Source organism: Mesoplodon bidens, assembly GCF_964165515.1.
Source record: "Mesoplodon bidens genome assembly, chromosome: 4".
Lineage (NCBI taxonomy): Eukaryota > Metazoa > Chordata > Mammalia > Artiodactyla > Ziphiidae > Mesoplodon > Mesoplodon bidens.
Window position 1 is genome coordinate 158,670,546 of NC_138160.1, and position 19,841 is coordinate 158,690,386.

General features: G+C 45.8%; 1 long non-coding RNA gene across 3 annotated transcripts in view; it reads right to left on the minus strand.

Moving 5' to 3' along the window:
* Positions 1–19,841, minus strand: part of LOC308615982 — a 142,746-nt gene that overhangs the window by 17,013 nt on the left and 105,892 nt on the right. For all 3 annotated transcript variants that reach the window (XR_014015676.1, XR_014015677.1, XR_014015678.1), the window contains one exon: positions 18,681–18,819. This is a non-coding gene — a long non-coding RNA (uncharacterized lncRNA). The remainder of the gene's footprint in view (positions 1–18,680; positions 18,820–19,841) is intronic.

A 19,841-nucleotide genomic window follows, 5' to 3' on the forward strand; every position in this document is an offset into this window, starting at 1 on the left:
ACTAACCTTATTGTGGTAATCACTTCACCATATATACACATATCCTATCATAACATTGTATACCTCAAACTTACACAATGTTATATGTCAGTTATATCTCAACAAAGCCAGGAAAAAATTAAAGGATGATAAATATTTTTTTAAAAGATGAAACTACAAGCCTTGCAGAAGAGAAGAGAGAAGAGCGGCCACTCCATCAATAGCCCCCAGCACTCTGCAATGATGATGGACCAAGGAAATCAAAAGAATCCTGGATGGGACCTGGCTTCTGCCTTTCTTCACAGGCCCCATGTGGTGAACGATTGTGTTTGCATGCCCCACATCCCTTTCTCCTTCCTCTGGCACAAGGCCCAGATGCCCTGTGGGGAGCTGCTGTACCTTTACTATCAGCCCTGTGGTGTAGGAAGGCTCCCCTGCTCTCTGACTCTAGGTGTGGGTTCATGGTCCTAGCATAACCATTCAGCGTATTCCATTATCCTGGCCACGGTGAGTGGGTCAAGGATGGGCACATAACCCAGTCCAGACCCGAAACAGGCAACCAGGGAGCTTTTGCAGGAAGTATTAAGGAGGAGGAGCTCTCTTTCTGGTAAGATTTGAGCCTGGATCTGCTGGAGCTCCACACACAGACAGATTGCCCAAGAACGAAGCAAACACAAAGGAAAACCAGGGCTAAAAGATCGAAAGAGACAGATGTAGAAATATTTTGTGTGAGCACCTGGATCCAGCTGTGCCTGAAGTCAAACTATCCTGAGCATCTCAGATATATGAGCCCATAAATTTGTTTTTGTTTCTTCAGCCAGTGGAGTTGGGTTCTTTCCCTCCCCCACAGACAGGGTCTTAATTGAGACACTCCCTTTGTTAGCTGCCCTGTGCAGTTGCTTCTCTCCATCCTTTTATCTTCAAGGTCTAAACTTAATGTGAAGAAAAGGCATAGAATTTTCATGCTCCTCCACTGGAATTTCTGCTGCTGGCCTCCATCATTGTTGAGCTGGTGACACCAAACATTTGAGCGTGGCAAAGTCCATCACTGTTGGTCAGGAATACTGCATAGCATGTATTTATTTATGCATGTATTTATTATTTTCTCAGCTAGTGGTTAAACCTTCATTTTTTTCTTGCAGGAAAAAAAAAATTGAGCATGTCACCACCTCATTTCCCCACCTCCCCCAGGATTCAGGGATATGGCAGAGTTGAATTGGATATGTCTGAACTTTAGAGTTAAAAACAAATCAAACCACCCCCCCTTCCAGAACAACAAAGAACTATTTTGTCACAGAGGGTCCTTTCCCCTTAAATGCATTCCAGAGCAATGCCACAAATGCATGCATCAGGCCAAATGCCATCGGCTGCTGATTGAGGGCCATGTGAAGAACGTCTTCCCCTTCCGGCCACCCCCCAACCCAGCTGTCAGGGCTCCCCACTTGGAGTCCTCGAGTTCCTGAAATGATACGGGCAGTGCAGATGTCACAGGGCTCATGTAAGGCAAGAGCGTGGCCTTGGCCCTTGAGTGCTCCCCTGCTCAGCTGTCACAGCTGATTGGGCCACTGACCCAACCAAGGGCTCCCTCGGAGAGCTTGCAAGACAAGACCCACTTTCCCCTGCAGTCAAGCTCCTGATGTGCCCGACTTGTGGCTCTCTGGACTGGCAGTAGTAACCTCTCTGAAGTCACAGCCTTTACTGTCATTTCTTTTTTTCTTTTTAATTCTTTTTGTAAATTGTGATAAAATACCCATAACAGAAAATTTACCATCTTAACCATTTTTTTTTCATCTTTACCATTTTTAAGTGTACATACAGCTCAGTAGTTCGAAGTGTATTCACATTGTTGTGTAATCAGCCTCATGTTTTTATCTTGCAAAACGGAAATTCTGTACCCATTAAGCAATCATTCCTCCCCCACCCCCAGCCGCTGGCAACCACCATTCTACTTTCTGTTTCTATGAATTTGACTAATTTAGGTACTTCATATAAGTGGAATCATACAGTATTTGTCTGTTTGTGACTGGTCTATTTCACTTAGCATCATGTCCTCAAGGTTCAACCATGTGGTAGCATGTGTCAGAATTTCCATCTTTTTAAATGCAAAATAATATTCCATTTTATCTATATACTACATTATTTTTTCTTTTTTGGCCGCACGGCATGGAGGATCTTAGTTCCCTGACCAGGGATTGAACCTGTGCCCCCTGCAGTGGAAGCAGAGTCTTAACCACTGGACCGCCAGGGAAGTCCCTATACTACATTTTCTTTATATATTCATCTATTGATGGCCATTTAGGTTACTTCCATATCATGGCTTTTGTGAATAGTGCTTCAGTGAACATGAGGGTGCTAATATCTCTTTGTTAGTTTTTTTGGATGCATACTGAGAAGTGTGATTGCTGAATCCTATGGTAATTCTATTTTTAAATTTTTGAGGAATTGCCATACTATTTTCCACAGCAGCTATATCATTTTACATTCCTCAGCAATGCTCAAGTGTCCCAATTTCTCCACATCCTCATTAACACTTGTTGTTTTCTAGGTTTTGTTTGTTTATTTATCTGTTTGTTTTTTATAGTCTCCATCCTGATGGATGTGAGATGATATCTCATTGCAGTTTTCATTTTAACTGTTATTCTTGAAGTAGTGGCCAATGCTGCAACCTTCTTCTGTCTGTTTTCTTTTCTTTCTTTCTTTCTTTCTTTTTTAATGTTTCAGAGGTGGGTTAATTTCACTTTAAAGTTCAGTGCCTAACCAACTTGCTACTGTCTTCTAAGATAGAGATTCTGCTGCAAAATCACAGGGGCCTGGAGCTCCTAAGTGATTAGCGCCATCCTCCCCTTTACAGAAGAGGAAACATAGGCCCCCAGAGGGATACTGCCGTGATTAAGAAATCCAAGATGGGCAAATCCAGAGGGAAAAGCTGGCGCTGCCACTCACGAGCTGCAGGACTGCAGGATGCCTCTTCACTTCTCTGAACCTTGTTGGGGGTCTTTTCTACAAAATGGGAATAGGAACAGTATCTGTTCCACAGGGTTGCTGTAAAAGTTCAGCTAGATAACACATGCCAGTGCCAAACGCAGTGCCTGGCACACAGTCAGTGCTCAATAGATGCTAGTGGCTGTTGTGGATATTGCTGTATTATTCTTATTAAATAACTTGCCCAGGTCCTAGGACCAGTGAATCAGGTTTCCTGATTCCCAGTTGATGTTCCTGCTGTGATGACTCATGACCCCACCTTCCTCAGTGGACATGTTCATTTAAACAGCCCTGTGTCCGTTACGTGACTGTCAATGATTGCCATGATTCTAAAATGTACACTGAACCCAGTCCCTCAACGGTACACCCCATCAATGCCATGCAGGAGGACAGGGGACAGCTGTGGGAAGCCCCTGCTGGTTGTCACTGCAAATTCTGAGCAGTCCAAGGTAGCAGAAGGCAAGGACCAAATGACAGAGAGGGGGCACGGGAAGTCCTCAAGGGATGGGGTCTTCAAGACTTTTGACCTCAAAGAAGTTCACATGAACTGATCTGATGCTATTCCTAAGTCATCAGGGAGCTGCTTTATCTTTGTCTTGATTCCATCATGCTTGTGTCTGATACTTCACACTTTACAAAGATTTCCTCATTCAATAAATAGCTCTTGAGAACCTACTCTGATCACGAAAGATGATGTGTAAGGTGCTAGGACACACTGAAGAGCAACATCAGAGGGTCTGGGGAGCGAGACAGATATTCAGAAAATTGCACAGAGAGATGGACAAGGAAGGGAGGAGAGGCAGTGATGGGTGAGTTATGCCTTCAGACAAATGGAGATAAGTCCTGCTGGGCACTCTTCAGAATCCATGTGCAACATCCTCAGACTAGGTCCATTGGAGGACAGGGAGGTTGGAGCATTTACCCATTTGCTCTCATCCCCAACTGGTTGAGGTTTTCCCCTAGAGGCATCAACACCCCCCCCCAGAGAGAGCCCCCAGGTAGCTGGAGGTGGGAATCTGTCAGTGTGCTGGATACTGTCGACCTCAGCTGCAGGTGAACTCAGCGAGCCAGGTGGCTGTAAAACAAGTGTCAACAGCATCTGCTATAGAATCTGTCACCACCCACCATGAGATTATGGAGTGGCTTCTAAAATAAGTGTCCTTATTGGTCAGGCAGAGGACTTGTGCAAAAAAGTCACTGGGACTCAGGAAACATAGATTCTGTGACAGCCACAAATACATGCAGAAATACTACCAAGAGCTCAGGCTGTGGAAGACTCTGATTCACTCACTCAACAGATATCTACTGAACACCAACTATATGCCAGGCACTGTGCTAGGCTCTGGAATAGAACAGTGGACAAAGCAGACGTGGTCTCTGACTTCAAAGGGCTTACAGGCTAGTGGATGAGACCAGCATTCAACAAGCACACAACGAAATAAGTAACGCTTGTGACAACTGGTTTAAAAGTGCAAATCTTCTGCCTGCAGATTCAATGGGGAGGAATGCATTTTCTGCAGAGAAAGACCATCTGAGAAAGTCCAGGAATCTATAGCCTTTGACAAAGCTGCAAAAGTCACCGTGCATGGTCCCAGGATATAATGAAGACAGAGTAGACTAGTCTCACGGACTGAATGTGTGTGTCCGTCCCAAAATCTCTATGTTGAGTCTCTAATGAGATGGCATTCAGAGGTGGAGCCTTTGTGAAGCAATTAGGTTTAAATGAGGCCATGGGAGTAGAACCCCCATGATGGGATTAGTGCCCTTATAAGAAGAGAGAGAGACACCAGAGCTCTCTTCCTCTGCCATGTGAGGGCACAACAAGAAGGTAGTCATCTGCAAGCCAGGAAGAGAGCTCTCACCAAGAACTGAAACTGCCAACACCTTGATCTTGGACTCCCCAGCCTCTAGAACTACAAGAAATAAATGTCTGTTATTTAAGCCACTCAGTCTGTGGTATTTTGTTACAGCAGCCCGAACAGACTAAGACAATGGTGTTAGAAGTTGTTCTGAGCATGACCAGGGTACTCCTTCACAGAGAAGCTCCCTCAGCCATGCAAAGAGTGGTACAAAAGGATATAGGGGCCTTCCTACTAGTCAGGCAGAACAAGAGTATCTCCCTAAAACTGGGCTTCTATAAGGAAGGGTCAATATGGTTCCACCAGAGATCCGGTCATTGAAATGACTGTTCCAGAAAGCAAGAAATACAACCAACACCCTAAGGATGATGGATTGCCAAGAGAGAAAAGTCTGGGCCCCTTGATGACATTGTTGAGCCTTTGTGCTAGCTTTGGAAACTCACCTCCAAACTTCTTGTTATGTGAGCTAATTAAAAGTCTTTACTGCTTGATCCACTGTCAATCAGGTCTGCTATCACGTGAAGCCAAAAGCATCCCTCACCGATATAACATACCATTTTTCTCAATACCCTTCATGAGAACTGCTCTTCTTCCCATGAAACAGTTAAGGAAACTGATACTCAGAGAAGTGAACTGATGTGTCTAAGGTCACACAACTAACAGAGCCGGAATTAGAACTCAGAGCTTCTCTGAATCCATGCTAGTACAAGATGCTACAGTGAATATAAGCCCTGTTTCTCCCCCATGGAGCCTCTACCACATGCCGTCACCTTACAGAGCTGTTTTTAGTCTCCAAGTGCCATGAGGCACTGCATCACCAGCTGCTGCCTCCTCACTCGGTGCCATTGGCGTGACGTGTCAGCACAGTGGCCTTTGCTGTTGTGCGTGACCAGAGGTCCCCTGGGCATTTCGCATCCTTGCCTTGACAGTTTGTACCGTTCACTCCATTCTTGGGACATTCTTTTCTACCAGCTCCCTTAGAACTCCATTATGTCGGCACATACACACATTCTTGCAATAGTTAAAATACTGGTTATGAAAATTATGGAATGACATTAAAATATTATATGTTAAGTGGAAAAGCAGAATACAAATTGCATGCACAGAGCTATGAAAAAAATACACAAGCACATAGAAAATGAAAGCAAAAACACAAGACTGATGGCTGCGATCGTGGTGGTGTGGTATGATTGTGGGTGATTTGTTTCTTCTTTTTTGATTTTCCAAATTTTCTGTTATGTACTTACAATGGAAAAGTAGGTTAAAATGGTTTTTTAAAATATGTCATTGTCTGGCCCCTCTCCTTCGAGGCTGCAGAGCAGAGAACGTCAGTTAAAAATATAAGCTCTGGAGCTTCACTGCCTGTGTTCAAACCTCAGCCCCACCCGTTAATAGCTGCATGACTCTCAGAGAGTTCCTTAACGATTCTGTGTCTCAGTTTCCTCGTCTGTAAAATGGGGCTAACAAGAGCACGTGTCTCATAGGGTGGTTTTGAGGATTAAGTAAGGTAACATTTGTAAAGTCCTTAGAACAGCACCTAGTATAGACTGTAAGTGCTATGTAAATGCGTCTTAACTACAAACCATTTCATCGTGCCTTCTCCACTGGGGAGCATCTTGGAAGGGACTGTGATGTAGAAGCAGGACAAACCTCATGTTGTTCAGAGGGACCCAAGTGGTAGAAGTTTCAGAGAGATAGATTTGTGCTCAAAATAATAAAGAGCTATCTCATAACAAGCAGGCTGGAGGTAAACTCCTTAGCAATTCAGCACTGAATGCGCTCTGATGCTTTATGGCTCAAGAAGTATCCATACATAAGGCCACCAGAGAATTAAGTGCAGGCAAGATAAGCAAATCTCCCCCAGGGCAGAAAGGCCCTGAACAAGTCTTCCTTTGCTTAAATAGGATGAAGTCCTCCAGTGGCCAGGAGGTGACATTACAACTCCTTATCTGAGTCCCAACATAGGATGCCCAACGGTTGCTGGCGACCTTTAGCTGGCTTTGGCTCTACCAAGCATATCAAGAGAGAATGCAAGCCTCCTTCTCTCCCCTTGCAGTGGCTGGAAGAGCCAAAACACATTTCTTAAGATAGAGTACCTGTATGTTTGTGGTATAAACTCACTTTATGCAGCTGATCTCTAAAAAGGAGGTCCCCTCCCTGGGCACATTTGATGGTGTGTGCCACTTGTGTACACATTACATCTGCTTAGAAGCAGGGGGCTCTAAAAAGAATGGCTTAGAATGTGTTAGAGATGGAATAGGCCTTAAATTAAATCCTCTCATTTCAATCCCTTCACTTTATAGATGGGGAAAATCCCAACATTTAGAATAGTGCCTGGAACATAGTAGATATATCATATATATCATAAATATTTTATGAGAATTTGGTGTCACTTTTTATCTTTGTCATTACTTTAAGAGTAGACCTCATCAAAAAACGCACCTGATGATATTTTAACTATTCTTTCTTTCGCAACTTGGCATTGGTAAAATGCCCGTGAAAACAGGATGCTACATTAGGAATAATCTTCCTTTACTTTTATATTTTATATATTATCTTATGGCTGGTAGAAAGAGAAATAAACAGGTAAGGAGAAGTAGAAAAATAAAAAAATAGTCTAGTGTAGGGCTCAGCAAACTTGGAGTAAAGGGCCAGACAGTAGATCTTTTAGGCTTTGTGGGTCAGGCAATCTCTGTCATCACTACTCAACTCTGCCATCTGTAGCATGAAAGCCAGCCACAAACAATACATAAGTGAAAGGGCCTGGCTGGATTCCAATAAAACTTTATTTACAAAACCACCAGTGGGCTGGATCTGGCCTGCCAACCTTTCATCTAATGTATGAATGAGGAAACTCCCATTCTTCATATATGACAGAAATGGTTAATGGATAGTGGTGTCAATTTATTGCCTGAGTCCAAAACCCAGTCCCAGGCCCTTACTAAATGCACAACTTCAGGAAATTTGTTTAACCTCTCCACGCCTCAGTTTTCTCATGTTTAAATGGAAACAGTAATTCTATGTAGCTTGAGGGATTGCTGTGAGAATCAAATAAGACCATGCTGGCAAATGCTTAGTACAGAGACTGATACTGAAGAAACTCACTATAAACGTTAGCCGCCTTTTTATGATCTCTGTTTTCACCATCATCATCTGCTTCTATTGACGGACAGAGTCATGAACATTAAATGAGATACGGACATGAAAGTGCTTTGGTATGACTGCACTAGGCAAATTGGAGGCATTCTTCACGGAGTTGCTCAAATGCATATCAACAGCCCATGCACTCACTCCCCACTGCTGACATGCCAAGGGACACTGGATATATTCTTCTTGTGTCAGTGGAGTAGTGGGGGAAACTGAGGCTGTGGAAAACTCAAAAGAATCATTAAAAATGGCAATTTATTGACTTGGCAATGGGCCCCCATTCCTTGCCTACTTTTCAGCCTCTTATCAGCAACTTTGGGTTCCAGTGACCATACTGGGCCTTGTTTGTTCAGAGATCTGCTCAGGAAATAGATCCTGAAAGATCTTTCAGATCTGCTCTCCTACCCTCCATCCTCCTGTCACCTCTACCTACTGATTTCTGGTCTTCGTTATCTGTGCTTGGTCCATTGCGACAGCCCCATAACTGGTCCCTTTGATGAGGATGGATTTCTTCCTGTTCCATCATCCATCATCCATCATCCACTCACATCCTGGCTCATCTTTAGAAAGCAAAGGTCTGACTCTCAGGCTAAAGGTCTGTGTTGTAAAAAATGCACATGGGTCCCTTCACCACCTGGGTACCCACCAGTGCACCAGTCCCCACTGTAGTCCCTCCCATCCCCCACCCACCCTCAGGGACTTTGACTCCAGTGCCAGGGACATGCTCACCCTTGGCTCAGCTCCACAGCAGGGACCCACATGCTCTTGGGAAGGCAACCCCTCTGCCATCACCACACACACATACCAGCACTCTTCAGCTCAACACCACAGGCTAAGAAATCTTTAAGACCAGCTCCACCATGCCTTAGTCACTACCCGGAGCCCATGACTCCCATCCATCCCCCATCACCTGGTCTCTCCTCCCCAAAGAGCTTTGTACACTCTGCTGTGACCCAGCTTACGACCCCTCCCAATCTCCCAGCCTTGGGTCCTGTGGTTCTCACTGTCCATTCTCAGCAAAATTCTCGATTTTCATCTTCTTCCCTGGATCTTCCCTTCACCAAAACCCAGTTCTCTCTTGAAAACTCTGCTACCTCTGCTGTCTGCTCAAAGGTGGCTCTTCTCTTTCCCAAACTCCATGTGTCCCTGGCCCAGAGATGGAGGAGACATCCTACTTGCCATGTTCAGGCCTTTATCTCTCCCACTTCCCTAAAAAAAGCTCATCAACCTTTAGAAGCTCACACCACTAGACTAGACCACCAGCCCCTCCCTGCCCCAACCCTGTGATGCTTTACATTTATTAATTCATTAAACTTCTCAAAACCCCATGAGGGTGCTTCCCTGCTGGCGCAGTGGTTGAGACTCCGCCTGCCGATGCAGGGGACACGGGTTCATGCCCCGGTCCAGGAGGATCCCACATGCTGTGGAGTGGCTGGGCCCGTGATCCATGGCCGCTGGGCCTGCGTGTCCGGAGCCTGTGCTTCGCAATGGGAGAGGCCACAGCAGTGAGAGGCCTGTGTACCAAAAAAAAAAAACAAAAACAAAAACAAAAAACCCATGAGGTAGGTATGATGATCAGCCTCATTTTCCAGATGAGGAAACTAAGGCCCAGGCTGAGTAGTTTGCCAAAGATCACACAGAAAAGATTCAAACTCAGGAGCTCGCACTAGAGTCCAGCTTCTCAAGCACTCCACCCACTCACCCCCAGAGACGGCAGCGTCCTCCACCCAACCCTATTCCTTAAAGGTTTTAGCACCAGCCTCACTGCCTCTCTTTCCAAAAACCACTCCTGTCATAACACTTAGCAATTTCAGTTCCATGAAGACAATTCTCCCAATACCCTTCCCACTTAGCTCCTCAGCCTCCTTGCCTCCAATTATCCTGTTCTTCATCCTATCATCTTCAATGCTTAGGCTGTGTCATTGTCAATAATTGCATGTTATGGACTGAATGTTCAAAAGTCATGTGTTGAAGCCCTAACCCCTGATGGGATGGTATTTGGAGACGGGGATCTCAGGGTGGTAATTAGGGTTAAATGAGGTCATGAGGGTTAGGTCCTCATGATGGGATTAGTGCCCTTATAAGAATTGACACTAGAGAACTTGCCCTCCCTGTCTGTCCCTCAGCGTGACAGGTGTCATGTGAGCACATAGCAAGATGAAGGTCTCCTACAAGCCAAGAGGCCTCAGAATGAAAACTACCTCGCCAGCACTTTGATCTTAGACTTCCCAGCCTCCAGAACTGTGAAGAAATAAATTTCTGCTGTGAAGCCACCCAGTCGATGGCATTTTGTTACAACAGGCTTAACATGCTAATACACTCCACTCTCTCTAGAATCCCAATTTCAAACACCCCACCCACAGACCACTATCGCTTGTCTTTCCAGTTTACACCCCTTATGAACCCAACTCTAACCATCTTAAAAACCCATCAGCACTTCCATCAGTGACCCAAACACCAAGAGAACATGCCCCCCTTGCCTGGTTAGATTCCAGGGTCATTACTCCCTTTCAGACATGCTCAGTCCCAGTACTCATAGTTCCTTCTTCTTGCCCAGGAAAAGCCTAATGAAACCCAACCTCCCACCTACTCTGTGCCCACTCCTAGCAACTGAACGTGGCTGGACAGACACACCCAGCTGTGCTGATGGACTCACCTCGACAATCACAATCTCAAATATCCCTTGGCCCTGCCCAGTAATCCCATATTTTCCTACTCAGGTTCTCCCCCGCTCACCTGGGGACCATTCTCTGTGCCTTCTCCTCAAGCTTCCAAACCTCCTCCCTGTTGCTCACTCTCAACTGATAACCTTGTTTTCATTCCTCCGTGAGAAAACAGTAGCAGTCAGGAGAGGAATTCCACATGCAAACCCATTGGATCTACTCACCTACCTGGACCCGTCCCTTCTCCCTGCTTTCCTCCTGTCACTGAGTGGGCTCTTTGCAAAGACCAGCCCCTCCCCAAGCCCTGGATGCCTAGATGCCATCACCTCTCACTTCCTCTAGGACATTATAACAGCAATGAACTCCCCTGGCTCCTGCATATTCGGTGTTCCCCTCTCTGCTGAATCTTCCCCATCATCTTACAAACATGCTGCTCTTTCTTCTCTCTAAAAAACACTTTTTAACTACTTTGACCTCCCCCTCCCCCTCCAGCTACCTCCATATTTCTTTGTTTTCCTTCACAGAGTAGATTTTCTAAAACATTAACTAAACTCGAGCTGTCTAGTTTCTCTCCTCTCATTCTCTCTTAAATCCACTCCAATCAAGCTCTCAGCCTCACCACCCCCTGGAAATGGCTCCTTCCAAGCCCACCAAAGATCCCCACGGTGCCCAATCCAGTGGTCAATACCCAGCCCTCACCGCCTTGATCTCCAGGCAGCATTGACAAAGATGACGCACCCTCCTCTTAAATTACAGCGTGATCCAAAAAGAATCAAACACTTTCAAAAATGTATTGCTCAGTAACTGGATTATACAAACAAGTAGTCAAAACCCATTCTTCAAGGAGCTATCATTTTTATTTCCATCATCTTATAAACCTTCCACATGTGCCCCCTGTCTCCCATGGCCCATGTTGATCCTGGGTCTGTAGCCCAGACCTGTGTAGCATATCCCAGATGGATGATTGACATGGCAGTCATGATACATTTCTTCATGTCCTCAAGGATGGGAGAAAGAGGTGGTATAAGCCACAGTTCTTGAGTAATACAATTTTGTATGTGTGTGTGTGTGTTACGCGGGCCTCTCACTGTTGTGGCCTCTCCCGTTGCGGAGCACAGGCTCCGGACGCGCAGGCTCAGCGGCCATGGCTCACGGGCCCAGCCACTCCGCAGCATGTGGGATCCTCCCGGACCGGGGCACAAACCCGTGTCCCCTGCATCGGCAGGCAGACTCTCAACCACTGCGCCACCAGGGAAGCCCAGAGTAATACAGTTTTTATTTTGATTACTGAAGGATGAAATTATGTCCCGTTTGTCTTGAATAGACCTGTACTTCCTTCACTTGGCTTCCGGGACACCATCCTTCTCGCCTCCCTGGCCTCCTTGGTAATACAGAGTGTCCAAAAGCTCCTCCTCTATGTTTACTCTCACTCCTCAGAGCAAGCATCCAGGCTCTTGGCTTTAAGTACCATCCATATGTCCATGACTCCCAGATTTCTATTTCCAGTGCAGGTAACAAGATCATATATCCAACCACCTACTTGACACTGCCACCTGGGTGGCATCGAATACACAACTTCAACTCCTGACCTTCCCACACACATTAACCTGATGCTCCCAGTCACTTCTTCCGAAGACGTCCCTTTCATTCTACAGTTCCTTAGGCCACAACTAGCTTACCTTCACAATAGGACACTCTCTGGCCCTTTACTGCTCCCCCCCTCAGCCAAGGCGGCTTCGCGTTTCACCTGAATTATTGCAATGGCCTTCTCCCAGATGCCCTGCACTACTCTTTCCTCTTGCGTTGATTTCCTGTGGCTGCTGTAACACATTTCCTCAAACTTGGTGCCTTAAACAACAGACATTTATTATCTCACAGCTCTGGAAGCCAGAAGTGCCAAGTCAAGTTGTCAGCTGGGCCATGCTTCCTCCAGGGGCCCTAGGAGAGAATCCTTCCTTCCCTTGTCTGGTTTCTGATGGCTGTAAGCATCCCTTGGCTTGTGCCTGCAGCACTCTAAGCTCTGCTTTTGTTTGCACGTGGCCTTTCCCTCTGTGTCTGTGTTTTCTCTTCTTTCTCTTACAGGACATTTGGCATTGGGTTGGAATAGGTCCCACCCATATAATCTAGAGTGATCTCATCTCAAGATGCTTAACTTAATTACATCTGCGAAGGCCCTTTTTCTAAGTAAGGTCACATTCACACGTTCTAGGGGTGAGGATGTAGACATATCTTTTAGGGGGCCACCATATGACCCCCTAAACTTTTCTAGAGTCTTTTTTTCCATACAGCAGCCAGTGGGAGCCTTTAAAACCATACATCAAATCATGTTGGGCTTTAAACCCTCCAAAGGCCCTCATCTCATTGCCTAGAAGACCTAGGATATGGTCCCCACTAACTCTCTGACCTCACCTCCAGCCCCTTGGCCCCTAGTCCCTCTGCTCTAGCTTTCCGGCCTTGTCCCAGCTCTGGGTCTTTGTCCTTGCTATTCTGTCTGCCTGGAGCACTCTCCCCACTCCTGGCTCCATGCTTCACCCTCTCACTTCCTCCCAGGTCTTTTCTCCACCATCACCTCCTAACACAGGTCTTCCCTCTGCTCCTGCTACTCTCTATCTGCCACACTTTATTTCTCTTCACTTTATTTTTCTTCTCTTCCATCATCCATTGTATATTGCTGGTTTGTTCATTGTCTGCCTCCTTTGTGGAATGCAAGATCCACGAGAGCAGGGGCTCTGTTTTGCTCAAGGCATGTTATGAACTGAGTGTTTGTGTTCCCCCACCACCCCTGCCCTCGAATTCATATGTTGAAGCCCTAAGCCTCAATGTGATGGTATTTTAAGATGGGGCCTTCGGTAATTGGTTTAGATGGGGTCTGAGGGTGGGGTCCTCATAACGGGATTAGTGACCTTATAAGAAGAGACCAGAGAGCTTGCTCTTTCTCTCTCTCTACAATGTGAAGACACAGCCAGAAGGAAGCCATCTGCAAGGGAGCCCATGAGAAACAGTGTTTGTTGTATAAGCCACCCAGTAGATGGTATTTTGTTATAGCAGCCCAAGCTGACTAAGACTAACTGTGCTATCTCCACTACCTAGAACAGTGCTTGGTGGGTGATGATGCCCCATAAATATTGTTAGTTAAAACCTTCCCACAGTCCTCTGGGAAGAGCCTATATCCCAATGAGGAGGCACTTTGCTTCTTTTACTGAAATAATGGGAGGCAACATGAGGCTGCAATCAAGCTCTGGACTCCTTGTCACTCTATGTACACATGTCCATGCTCCATCCCAGCACAGATTGTGCCAGCCTGTCGTGACATGATACATCTGTCTCTTCCACAAGACTAGAAAACTCTTCCTGAGATGAGTGGGAATTCCAGAGTAATGTTTCCTGAAGTATTTTGGGTAGCATGATTTATCCCAGAGCAGGAATTTTATTAGCGGGTGTTTCCAGTAACAGAGCAGACCAGGAAAGGACACTTTGGCTGGGTGGGTGTAATAGTGCACGTTATTTTCATTTCAAGTAACAGAAAACCCTACTCAGGCTCAAGCTTTAAAGGGAACTAAAGATTTTTGGAGGTAGCACAGGCTTCAGGTATGGGCTGATCAAGTGGCTGAAAAATGTTGCTCAGCATCTGTTTCCTTCCATCTTTCTGTGGACCTTCTTCAGCATGTCTTCATCCTAAGGCTGACTCCTCTCATGGTCACAAGAGAGCTAACAGGTTCATCTTCCTCATTTGTATCTCAAGGGGAAGAGAGTTTCTCTTCTCCACAACCTTAAAAGAACTCCACACCACATTCCCACGTCTGAACCAATTCACTGTAGCAAGAATTAGGTTTATTGTCTTCAACGAGTAAAAGTCCACTTCTGGATCTGCAAACCACATGCTGGGAAATTTGGGATCCATTTAGGAAGAAGGAAGGGAAATGGATGCTGGAGAGGTGATCAATAATTCTCAGCACAGTGTGAGTCTTCCAGAACATCAAACCCTCCCAGGTGACTGCTGCCCCTGTCTCCACACAGGATTAGTTTCTGGGTGCCCGCAGCCAAGTTATGGCTTTTATGAGATATGAGAGAACTTAACCATGGCTTTGGAACGTCTCTTTTAGAAATTAGTGGTGAGCAGGCCAACCATACAATTAAGTATTGAATTTTTCTATAAACACACAGATACACACAGAACAGGACATGGCATTAAGCCCTCCACACAGATCCCTTTCCCACCAGCCTGTCTTGTGCTAAAAGACCTCTGGTTAGAGAATGTGGCAGTTGATGGAATTGAAATGTTCCATCATAACTGAAGCAGATTCTCGGCAGCAGCTTTGCCCTCTGCACAGCACGGAATGCCTTTATGTAAGTGCATATCTATGTATGATGACCCACAGCATCAATCTTGAGGGTTCTTGATCTCTTTACTCTCAATAATATAGTATATTATATATACTAAATATTATAATATATACTTACTATATATCATATATAATATATACATATAGTATACTATATATAATGTATGTATCTGTTATACAATATATAGTTATACTATACTTATATATTATACTATATATGCTTTATATATTATACTATATGTAATATAGAGAATATTACACTGTATACTATATATAGTATATACTATATACTATACTATATATACTATAATATATACTATATACTATATATACTATATACTATACTATATATACTATAGTATATACTATACTACGTATATAGTATAGTATATACTAGTATATACTATAGTATACTATATACTATACTAGTATATACTATATATATACTATATATATAGTATATTGTATACTATACTATATATACTGTATATATACTATATATAGGAGTATGGTATACTATAGTGTTAGACATCCAAACTCTTGCCATTGCTTCAGGGGGTGGGGAGGAACCTTCCCTGCCCTTGACTTTGGACTTGACTATGTTATTTGCTTTGGCCAATGAGATGTTAAGAATGGCTTGCAACATGCCTGTGTGACTGGCATTGCCCTCTCGTGATCTTGCCTTGGCTTAAGGAACCAGCTAGTATAAGGAGGAGCATGTGGAAAAGACCTGGATCCAGCCTGCAGCAGGAGCCCAACCCAGCCAAGTTCCATGTAGATCAGGAAAACCCAGGCTGACCTGTGGACAGGTGAGCTGAACACCCCTGAGATTCTGTGTTTGTTTATTACACAGTCAAAGCTGAGTGTATAGTAAACACTCAATTCATATTATGATTGTTGGCATGAAAAATTGCATAGGGCTCATACAACCAGGGTATTCATTTGGAATGTCAGGTTTGTGATATTTGCTCTCATACTAAAAGTTTCACTGCAAGCTCTCAAGGGCCCACTTGGGGTCTGAGCCAGTAGGCATCCCATGGTGTGGTTGACCAACGGAACCATTAACACACTTCCCCTCTGATCTGCACCAGTGTTTTTCCCCAGTTCTCTACAGCATCACCACATTCTCCACTCACCCATTTGAGCAATGTTTATCAAGTGCTTTCCACATTCACTAGGCAAGAGCACAGACCACAATGAACAGGGCAGACGAGGCTAAGCCTGCAAGGAACCGCATTCTAGTAGGGGAGACAGGTAACAGACACACATGAAGAAACAAACAAGTACAGACTGATGAGAGCTGGGAGGGCAATAAATGGGTAAGGAGCCAGAGGGTAACTGGGAAGGCCACTTACCTAGTGGTCAAGAAGGGGTGAAGGGCAAATACAAACTGCAAAGTGTCTGGGGAACCGAAAGGAGCCACGTAGCTTGAGAGGAGTGCAGGAGAGGCGAGCGGGAGCGAGAGTCCATCCACATTCCTCTTTCCCAAATTTCTTTGTCACCAATTTTCCAGTCATGTTCTTTCCAAGTCCCTGACCATCCAGCCAAACCATTGGCCACAGCCCATGAATCCATAGTTCACTGGCCACTTCTCCTTCCAAGCAAAGTGAACAACCAGGTACACTGCTCAGAGTTCTGCCCACTGGGAGGATTTCCCTTCACCACGTCCTCCAGGGATGTCCCAGACAGGGGCTGTAGTGCTGCAGCCATCCACTTTCAGGCGGTGCCTGCATATCGTGCAAAACCACCTGTAAACCAGGCCCCAATCTTCTTTCCTTCTGTCAGCTGATCATAGGGAACTCCCCATGAGACCATGGTGCAGGCTGGGAGACAGAAAGCAGTGTAGTAGGAGTGGGGACCATGGCACTTGGGCCACTTCATCATGTAATTTACTTGTGTCTTCAAGGTCCAACCACGTACATATCACTTCCATTCTGAGTATGAAATATTGCTATGCACACCTAATTTTATGACTTGGTGAATCAGATAGCACCCAGTTCATGACAGACAGCTTAGGTCTTATGGTAACCTGGTGGCCCAAAGTTAAGTGTTCAGTCTCTACTAAGGCCCAGGGGTAGGCCAAGAGCTGTTTCTCAAAAGCAGAGTAGTTATCTGTGGATGATGGCAGGGTCTTGCTCTAAAATCCTAAAGGCCTGTGCTGGGATCCCCCGAGAGGGGCCTGCCAAAGGCTCACAACAGCATCCTTAGCTCCACTAGCACTTCAAGCAGCATTGGAGTCCCTGGATCCTGTGGCCCAAGTGGAAGACCGTCTAGCACAGCAGCCTGGACCTATTGTTGAGCCTTTTCTTCTTCTGGATGCCACTCAAAATAAGCAGCTCTTGGAGTCACTCAGTCAATGATTCCGAGCAACACCCAAATGAGGAAAATGTTGCCTCCAAAATCCAAAGAGATACCCGAGATCTTGTGCCCCTTTCTTGGTTGTAGAAGGAGTCAGATGCAACAACTTGACCTTCACCTTAGAATGGATATCTCGACATGCTCCACACCACTGACCTCTAGAAATGTCACTGAGGTAGAAAGCCCCTGGATTTTAGTTGGATTTATTTCCCACCCTCTGACACACAAACTTCTTCTTAGTAAGTCTGGAGAAGTTGCTACCTCTCGCTCACTAGGTCCAGTCCCCATAGGGTCATCAATGTAATGGACCAGTGTGATATCTTGTGGAAGGGAAAGGCCATCCAGATCCCTGCAAACTAAATGATGACATAGGTCTGGAGGGTTGGTACACCCCCGAGGTAGCAGAGTGAACGGGTAGCACTGGCCTTGCCAGCTGAAAGCCAGTTGCTTCTGTTTGGCCTTATGGACAGGGATGGAGAAAAAAGCATTTACCAGATCAATAGCCACATACCAGGTACCAGGGGGAGTGTTAATTTGCTCAAGCAATAAAACCACATCTGGTATTTCAGCTGCCACTGGAGTCACCACCTGGTTAAGCTTAGGATAATCCACTGTCATTCTCCAAAATCCATCTGTCTTCTGCACAGGCCAAACAGGCAAGTTGAATGGGGTATGGATTATCATGCCAGTCAAGTTGACACACAAAATTAACCATCACAGACAGTCAGGATATTAGCCTCTAGGGAGCCTTGCAGGCAAAAATATGGGCATCTTGAAGAAACTACTGGAAGCATTACCTTGCAGGAAAAAATATGGGCATCTTGAAGAAACTACTGGAAGCATTCAGAGCTAAGGTGGAGGACCCTTCGTAAAAGGGTCCTCCATAAAACTAGCCCAAGAAAGAGGCACAGTCTTCCGCCAGGGTGACCACTTCATATGGAATAGGGTTAACTGCCGGTAACAGAAGGAATACATTTTCCTCATGGGAAATGAAACTGTGTAGTCTCTGTGGAAAAGGTAGTGGTCATGGTGTTATTTTCTGTGGCCTGCATGATACTAAGGGGTGTTTGCCCTTAGAAAATTAAAAAGAAACCAACCACAGGTCATAAGGAGAAAGTGGTTTATGGTTGAAATCACCCGCTGTCTCCCCATGTGGTGACTACTTTGCACCCCGTCGATTTAGCCAAGTTGAAACGATCTTTCCCAGAATTCTCTTCCATGCACGTAGAATTCTGGGCCACAGGAGAAATTTGTGTAGGATTTGGAAGGTGGACATGAAGCTGCAGCCACGTTCAGGCTCAGAATCCACATTCAAGGTCAAGGTACAGCTTGAGTGCATTGTCACTCACCTTGTTAGCGTCAGGCAGCAGCCAGACTTCAGCTTCCTCGGCCCCCACTGGATCTCCTCTTTCGGCTTCTCTGGGTCCTGGGCCAGGAGTGCTGCTCTGCGGCAAAGCGCACCAGCTTCTCCTGCAGGGCATCCATGTCCTGTAGGTGGAGTGTTTGCAGGTGGATGAAACTGATGCGGGTCCCAGCACCTCCTTGTGGGTTCCAGCTTACCCTGTCTTCCCCCACTTCACAGCCACCTTCTCACCAACTGCCAGCCCTTCTGACTACAAGCCCAGTGCCAGATGCAGAAGTAACGGCCTTAGGGAGGGTTGTACCAGCTTCCATGAGTGCATAAGGTCAGATCCCTAAAATCAATCCTTCATTCTGTATCACAGACATTCTGTTTCTCTGGTAGAACCTGACTACCACACACCCCTACATCCCTTCTCTAAAGCTTGAGCAGAGGAAAACCCCCTTCCCATCTAACTGGAGTCTATAATGTCTGCAGACTCATGAAAGAGTCGACCTTTCTCTGTGTGGAGGGTCCCGAGGAGGAGGGGGTGACAGACAGCAGAGGCACAAAGGCAGAGCAAGAAGGGTACGTAGGGGAGGATGGGAGAGGGGTGTCGGGAGAATGAGAGACATATCTGCAGGACTTCTCCAAAAATCTGCCCCCCAACCCGTGCATACAGGGAGTAAATCGGCTAAAGTCCTCTTTACAGAACCCAGGCCTTGACCTGTGCTTCTGAGAAAGTTCACAGAAATACTTAAGAAAGGAGGAAACTGCCATGACATCTTAGTCTGGGGGAGGTACCACACCTGGAAAGTAGGTACCTTCTGTACCTGACTGCTGGTAAGACACTGGCCTCCCACATGGATGACGAGGCAGAGAAGATTGCCAAAAGCAGAGGGGTCCCCAAGGCTGAGAGGTCCTCAGGCCTGTTGCCCTCATCTTTCTGTTGCCCCATAAGGCGTATGGGATATCCACACAGAACAGGAAGGAGGACCTTACTATGTGCATTACATTTGTAACCAGGAAACTGATGCTTCCTCTCTGTCCACAGGAATGTTAGAGCAACACCTCCTTCAAAAAGCAGGGACCCTTGTCAGGTGTGAAGGATAGTGATATTTCATCCCCCTGTCTCCTGTGCCAATCACTGTTGCCCCGGCAATGCCTACTC